Raw genomic sequence first — 7949 nt, 5'->3', positions numbered from 1 at the left:
ATCTGACCCCAGCGCTCTTTCCTGCCCAGGCTGGGGTTGGACTCGGTCTATTGAGGTCCCTTCTGACCCTAGCATCTATGCATCTATGAAATTATGGAAAATATTTTTTTGGAATAAAATTTAAATATATTATAGTAGGTGTTTGACTTCTAGTGAATAATGTGTTTTTTCTGGTTCTAAGATGGCAACCACATTCCCAAAAAGGGTATTTCTGGGGTGTAAGGGGAGGGAATTTTGTTGGCAAAGGTCAGGGGTTGGGGCAGGACTTCTGGCTCCAATATGGTGACTAGGGGGTGGGGCAACTGTCAAGGGGTGGAGCTACCTATGCAGCCCCCGACAGCCTGCCCAAACTCGGTAAGCAGCCCTCTGCCCAAAATTAATTGGTGTAGAGGATCTTTAAATGAATTGACAAAAAGAGGGAAGGGATCAACCCTGGATGAAAGAGAAGATTTAAGTTAGTTTTCTTTTGTTCAGTTCTGGACCATTAAAGTGCTCTGACAGAGCGGGATCAACCCTTGGATGAAGGGGTGGACTTAAGTGAACTCACCTATTTGAGTCAGCTAAGGAATTGATACAGAGCGTCAACTCTGAATATGGGAAGTGATGTCAGTCAATGTACCCTTGTGACACAATTCTAAGTGAATGGAGTAAACAGACTTAAGTCACCTTAGTTGGGAAGCCTGGTAGCCCATTAATGAAAATGGACAAACCCTGCATGGATGGAGGTGAAGAATAGGCCTAGCCTCCTGATTGACTTTCAGGAAACCAATTAAAAGGGACTGGCCTGGATCCCAGCAGCCTGTGGAAGGCCCCTATACTGGTCAGGAGAGGTCATTCCCCAAAAGAAGAAGTTGGAAACATTGAGGAAGTGGTAAGGGTGGGGTGTAGGGGGGCAGAGCCCTGTCAAGAAATTCCTTCAACAGGCCTCAACTTACCACCTAATGGAATGAACTCCTTATTTGAAAGAAGAGCAAAGATGTGGCAGACAACAAAAAAACCATGAGAAAGCAGCTGGGGATAGCATCACCCCCTCCCCTTCCTAACGTCATTCACTGGAAAGACTCTAGGCTGGAGAGGGCCTACGCTTTACAGCACCTACCCCTGACAGTTTCACGAACTCTAATGGACTGGGGTGCATGTGTAGACACTGAAAAGTTTACTGTGCAGTTAATTAACTGAGCAGTAAACTTTTCGTGTAGATGTGTAGATGTGTTCAAGAAGTACCTTATGATGTCAGACCAATAGTCCATCTAGTCCAGCAACCGGTTTCTGACAGTGGCAGAAGTGGGTGCTATAGAGGAAGAACACCAAACAAGATATATAAAGTGATCTATCCCCTATTTAGTACCCTCCCTGCCATTACAGGTTTAGAGATGCTGGAGGAAACATTTCAACTGTTCTTTTCAATAGCTGTTACTAGTGAAGTGCAAACTAATTTTGCTGTAACCCAAATGACAGATGTATACAAGCAGGGAGAGGAGGATGGAAATAAAAATAAACAGAGAAAGGTAATTAGCTATGTTAGCCTGAAATCAGGCAGAGAGCGGGGTAGATTCGTACCTTATAAACTAACTAAGTCACTAAGGCACTACTTCACTGTCAGGGTGGCTAGGAGCTGGAACCAACTTCCAAGGGAAGTGGTGCTTGCCCCTATCCTGGGGGTCTTCAAAAGGAGGCTAGACAGCCACCTAGCTGGGGTCATTTGACTCCAGTGTCCTTTCCTACCCATGGCAGGGGTTCAGACTAGATGATCTGCTTAAGTCCCTTTCAACACTATGAAGGTGTATGGCCATGATTCTGCAAAGTATATAGACACATGATCAGTTGTGGGGGGCATCAGCTGCACCCCCAGATTTCTGTGCTGACAGTGAGGTGTGGGGCTGCAGCCTGGATGAAGCCAGGACTAAGTAGCAACTGGGGGCAGTGGCAGCACAATTTCTGCACTGATGGCTGGATGCAGGGCTGCAGCCTGGCCAGAGCCAGTGCCCAGCAGCAGCTGCGGTGGTAGTGGCAGTGTAGAGTTGTGCCCCGCACTGTCAACGCTTATGCATCATCTATGATTGGTGCTCTACGTTTCCTGTGACAGCATGAGCAGAAGACCCTTCATGGGTTTTCCTTTTTGCTGGGAACAGCTTGACCCATTATAGTAACTCTAAAAATTAATTACAGAAACAACCTCATTTAGAATCCCCATTGCCCCTCACACAATATAATCTCCCACTTATTTCAGTCACAGAGTCTAAACTGACACTAATTTCCAGAAGGATTACAATTGCAAGACCTAAATAATGTGTCTACCACATCCCTTTTATGTAGGGATTGGGGATCAGATCCCAGTCATACCCTATTATCAGTGTAGGGGGAGCCCAGGATCATGGTGGTAAACTGGGTGTGCCCACCACTAGAAATAGAATCAGCTGATCAGTGCTCCCAGCCTCAGGGATGCACCAGAGCCTTGAGAGGTCCCTGTGTGCTCCTAGACTCAGGCACACCAGTCCACTGATTGGTGCTCCTGTGGTTGGGAGTGCCAGGCTACTGATTCATGCTTCCAGCTTGGGAGCACATTAGCCACACATTCAATTAAAGGCATGACGTGCATCAGCCACAAAATTATTAAACAAAATATGTGGAATAATTTTGTGGTTTATTCCCTGTTTTAATCACACTATAATTTGTATGAATGTGTGGGCAGGCATGATTAAGTGGTTAATTACATTTTAAGTGTAAAGTCTGCCAGGGGCCATAGGTGTAATCCAATTCTATCTTTTCCAAGTCAGTAAAAAATATTAGTTCCCCTATTTTTGTAACATGCTATTACCTTAATCTTAAAATAAAGTCACAGAAATGTACTAAGGGGCAGAAGTATCCACCCACCTTTCATGTTAACAGTTTTTCAGGGACTTGAGTAGGATAGATTATGCCCAATTTGGGCACTAGTAGGTGGAATAGGATCTGGTTCTCAGTGGAGATGTTTAATAGTGTTTATTCTTAATATTAGTTCCATTATGTTACAGGGGCTTCAAATTAGAATGCATCACATGCTCTTCATGACTTCTCAAAAAAATTGTCTCCGTTTGTGTAAATTCATGGATTAATTAATTTACCATTCACTTGCATTTGTGGCCTCCAAATGTACTGACTTGAATATGCTTGCATTTCCGTTTTTCCCTTTCCTGATAATTATAAATAAATAATTCACAAGGTCTTCATTAGCTTCTCATTGTTCAAACTCTTTTTTTCTAATCAAAGGTCAAGTTTGCAATCATGAAACTGCCTCCATGGGTAAACCTACATGCCCATTCACATAATAGCTACACTGAAATCTAAGGAGTACAGTATGTACATGTTTTAGCATTTGCAAGATGATGTTCTAAGTAAATTGGATATACATTCCTAAAACAATTACTTATAAAATATAATTATAACTTTTACCTGTGAATTTTATATAGAGTTTAACAGGTGTTTTTTCCCCCAGAGATTCATCATAATTTATCACTAGGTACTTAGATTTTCCTCCACTCCTTCAAATCTTCTGAATCTGTTGTACTTTAAACTTTTATAATCATACATACTGAACAGGTATTCATTTTGTACTTGGATTAATGTATTTTATTGTCTTATCATTTATGCTGCAACTAATGCACTTACTCCAATAATTTCATGCGTTTTCCCTTGCAATGAAAACCTGTTTCTAGGCTAATAGATAATCTAGAGCAGGCTCTGGGTTTTGATTTTCTAAATGCCATTACATTCCTTTTCATAACTCCCCAGTCATTAGTAGCTAAAATTGCTGACATAGACCATTCAAAGTAGTTTATACATTATGAGCAGGATAAGTACAGTAATGCATATTTTTATTAATTAATAAAGTTCTTAATTAATAAAGTTCACCAGATTCCCATTGAATATTGTATGTTATTCATTCATTGACAAAAATAGCCAATGACAACACCAGAAACAAGCAGCGTATATATAAGGTAAAATTGTCCTGAATGTAAATGGAGCATTTTTCCATTATGAGACAAATGCCATTAATGTTTACTGAACAAAGATGGTCAATGAATAGTGAAAACTCAATGGAATTATTTTAAGAGAAGGTGAGGGAGTGAAAATTATGTCCTTCTATTGTGCCAGAAGATATGTTGAACATACAGTTGTCCAATTCATTTGATGCCATTCTTTTAAGCAAAGGTAAAATATATATTTTTTTAATTATAGATTTTTGCCTAAGCAAGCCTACATTATAGTAGTATACTCATCTCACTTCATCATAGAGGTGTGCCTACTATTCTACACTACACCTCGGTCCCTTCATTGACTTTGACTTTTCCTGCTAGGCTGAAAGTAGCAATAATCCTTGGTTTGGATATAGTCATGAAAGTGTTTAAAGCTTTTTTGGTACATCATTTTTTTCACTACCTATTTAGATAAGGGTTTATAGTTGGGGTTTATTTGAGCCCCTTGGCTTAGGCAAATCAGGCACTTTTCTATATAACTCCTACTGTTGGTATTATATGTCCTTATTTATAATGAGAACTAGCCTAGCTGAGACTGATACCATCAAATGGTAAAAGAGTCAGAGGATTCCTCTTCTATGATCATAGTTTTACTAGTTATGGTCACAATGAGTTAATAACAGGCTTTAAAATAAACAATATTTGGGTAACAGCTGAAGTAATCACTACATCGGGCAATGACAATAATTGTTTTAAAGACTGGAGACACTGATGTTCTCTTGCAACTCCCAGAGGGAGTAGAGGCAGCAAGTTCTAAAGTTGGTGGTATACAGAGCAATGCCGGTGGTACAGAGAATCACAGTCCATGGAGGAGCACCAGATTTTTTACCCCTAATTCTATTCCTAAATTCAGGCTCCTACTGCCAACCAAGAAATAGACGCATTTTATGCATGCCACAATGAACACAAATGTCAGACCTCCAAATATTTTTTTGAGACCAATTATGATATACATGCACACAATCACAATTAACTATATCAGTGCTCAGAGATTCCTGACCCAACATTGCTTAGTGTAACCTCATGCCAATCACTTTACCTGGGTCACTCACAAGGTTTTCACCACCTTATGCTTCTAGCTTACCTATTTCCCACCTGAAGCCTTCACAGAGGCATTCAGCCAAGACTTCAGTTCAAGAAAGAAAATACCTATCCTGTGGATATATTTTTTTTTGTTTGCTGTCCTGCAATGCCCTGTAAAGACGTGAATACAGAGGCCTGTTAAAAATCTGGTGCCAGGACTTGCAGCATGGGAGAAAAAACAAAGGCCAGAAAAGACCAGTCAGACCCCAGGTCCAGTACAAAGTGAGAGGAGTGGCAAGGTGGGGAGTACAGTTACACCAGGCCTGGTCTAGATTTTGTTCTGCTACAGTAATAAGGGAAGGCTGTGGAGGTCTGCCTTGTAAATGAGTGTAGCTTATTACAAACTCACTGTGATGCCACACAAAAGGGGAGAGACCCAACAGATCATTCCTCAGACTGATCTCATTTCCTGATTTTAAGGCCTGTCAGGGGTTTCAGGCACAGGAGGTTATAGTCTGTGATCACCGACTTACTGTTTCTCTGATGACTCTCTACCCTGCATGGTTGCCATGCTTCCTAGCTGTGCACTGCAGCCAAGACATCTTCATGCAGTCACTTCATAGGGATGGACAGCTACCCCTTTCAGATGATTTCATTTTTTGGTCACTACTTCCCATGGATCTGTGCAGTCAGGCACTTATCTAAATAGCTCCTACTATTGACATTGTGCCATGCTTCATTGGTGGCCACTTATTCAGAAAACCTATGCCTCACAGGCCTCCCTTGAGATCCAAGCACAGTGATGCTAGTGTTCTTGCCATCCTCAGGCCTTATGGCAAGCTTCATCATCATGCTATCCAGGGAGTTGTCAGAACTAACTTTTTGTACAAAGCAGAAAGTAAGTTTTTTCTACACTTCTGAATATGCTTAAATGTGTTACCTCCCCAATGAGCCACTCAGGAATCTTTCCTTGATTCTTCGTCCCTTCCACCAATTCAGCATGAAGAAGAAAGAAGAAATCTCTCAACGTCCCTTTACATAAAATTGTACAAATGTTTTTCATTGCTTAAAATCTTCTATTGCATATTATTAATTATACAAAACACAAAATTTCAAAACCTATCACAACAAGAAATCAGAACATTTGCTAATTCATCTGGTTGTCAGGTCTGGTTTGAATAAACAATCTATCTGGACTATGAAAGAACTTGCTATCTCTGAATGGAAATATAAGTTGTCAGATTTGTGAGGAAATGTCAGTAAAAGGTGCCCACAGCAAAAGAAAAAAAACAGTCAAGATTCAATGTCGAGTGTGAACAGATTAAAAGCTTGCTTGCATCCAGGTTGCATGGTAGTGCAGATTAAAGCAGAGTGAATAATTCACAATGAATAATTTACTTCATTAATTTAGATGATGATTTTCAAATGAGAGCACATTAAGTGATAAAATAAAAAATAAAATAAATGGCCATTTTTGCCTTTTATTCCTTTCTTCCCTGCTTGCAGAATGTTGGTAAACAGATACTAATATCCTAAGTATATTTATAATTCAGACTTGTTTGAAAACCTGTTTACTTTATAAAGTAATCACTGTGTGATTATCCAGTCCTATGTATAGATAGTTTGAGCTATGCCACTCAGTGGCAATTGATCACACTAGCAATTATTCCTTCCTGCAAAATGACTTAAAATCATAGAAAGACCATGATTTCAATGGCTGTTGGGCTATCATGTCTGATTCATAACACTTCTGATACTATTTTATATAACTTTACAGTTTCTGAAATATTATTCTAAATACCACTAGGTGTTGATGCTCCTCCTAAAAATACCTGTGTAGAATCCTATTAATTTGGCCTTTTACAGGCGGTCCTCGCCTTGCGGTGATTTGCACTTGCGGCTATAAAAAGAAGGCAGCAAAACCAACATCCCTGGATCAGTTTCTCAAAAAGCCATCAAGTGTCCCTAAGTCTCCCCAAAATCTCCCCAAAGAAGCTCTTCTGAATTCCATGAACCTGATGAAGATGTTCCTTCACCTTTGATTAAAGAAAATGTTATGTGATTAGTTACTGTATTGCCCTGTTTAATTGATTTATATACAGTACACTTTAGAAAGCTTTGTACTGTACAGTGTATATCATTTATAGTTGATTAAATAGTTGATTTAAATATGGTGTTTATGGTCATTTTTATAAAAAGTTGGGCATCAGGCCCTTGGTCAGGAATGTGACCCCCTATTATAACATTGTTTCTATGGGAAAATCAGATTTGGCTTACATTGTTTCGGATTACAGCACTTTTTCCAGGAATGTAACTTGCCGTAAATGCAAGGACTGCCTGCATTTCCTTTAACCAATGAGAATGGCTTGCAGAAGAACTTAATGGTTACTGCTTGTGGTATTCTTTTGGCACAAAGCTCTGTAGATTATGTAGCAGTAACCACAGTTATTTTAAAGTATGCAGGCTATTTTTACCATCTCTGTCACTGTTATGTCCAGTGAATATTAAAGCAGTGTGCACAATAAAATGGCACAAAACAGTAGGGTGCAGGTATTATTAGTGTCAATGTTGGTTCTCTGCCTAAGAAAAAAATCAGTTGAACTGTAAATCTAATAAATACAGTTAAAATATCAGAATCCCTTTTAGGCATAAAAAGAACTAAAAATCAAACAGAAAGATACTGAAATAGAGATAGAGATCACTGAATTTGAGATACCTTTGTTTTCCTAATTAGAGTCAAAGCAATTAATCACCCAGCTGCAATGAAGAGCAGAGACTGAGTGACCTAGAAGGGGCAAGTAGGTTTGAGAAGTAATAGAGTACTCCTCCTTCCTCTCTTTTTATCATTACAATAACTAGGTATGGATTCCTCCCTCCCCTCACACAAACAAAATCAGGCTGCTAAAAAAA

The sequence above is a fragment of the Alligator sinensis genome, unplaced genomic scaffold (genome assembly GCF_000455745.1).
Source record: "Alligator sinensis unplaced genomic scaffold, ASM45574v1 scaffold866_2, whole genome shotgun sequence".
In the NCBI taxonomy this organism is placed as follows: Eukaryota; Metazoa; Chordata; order Crocodylia; family Alligatoridae; genus Alligator; species Alligator sinensis.
The sequence above is the reverse complement of the archived record's forward strand: the minus strand, read 5'-3'. Positions refer to the sequence as shown.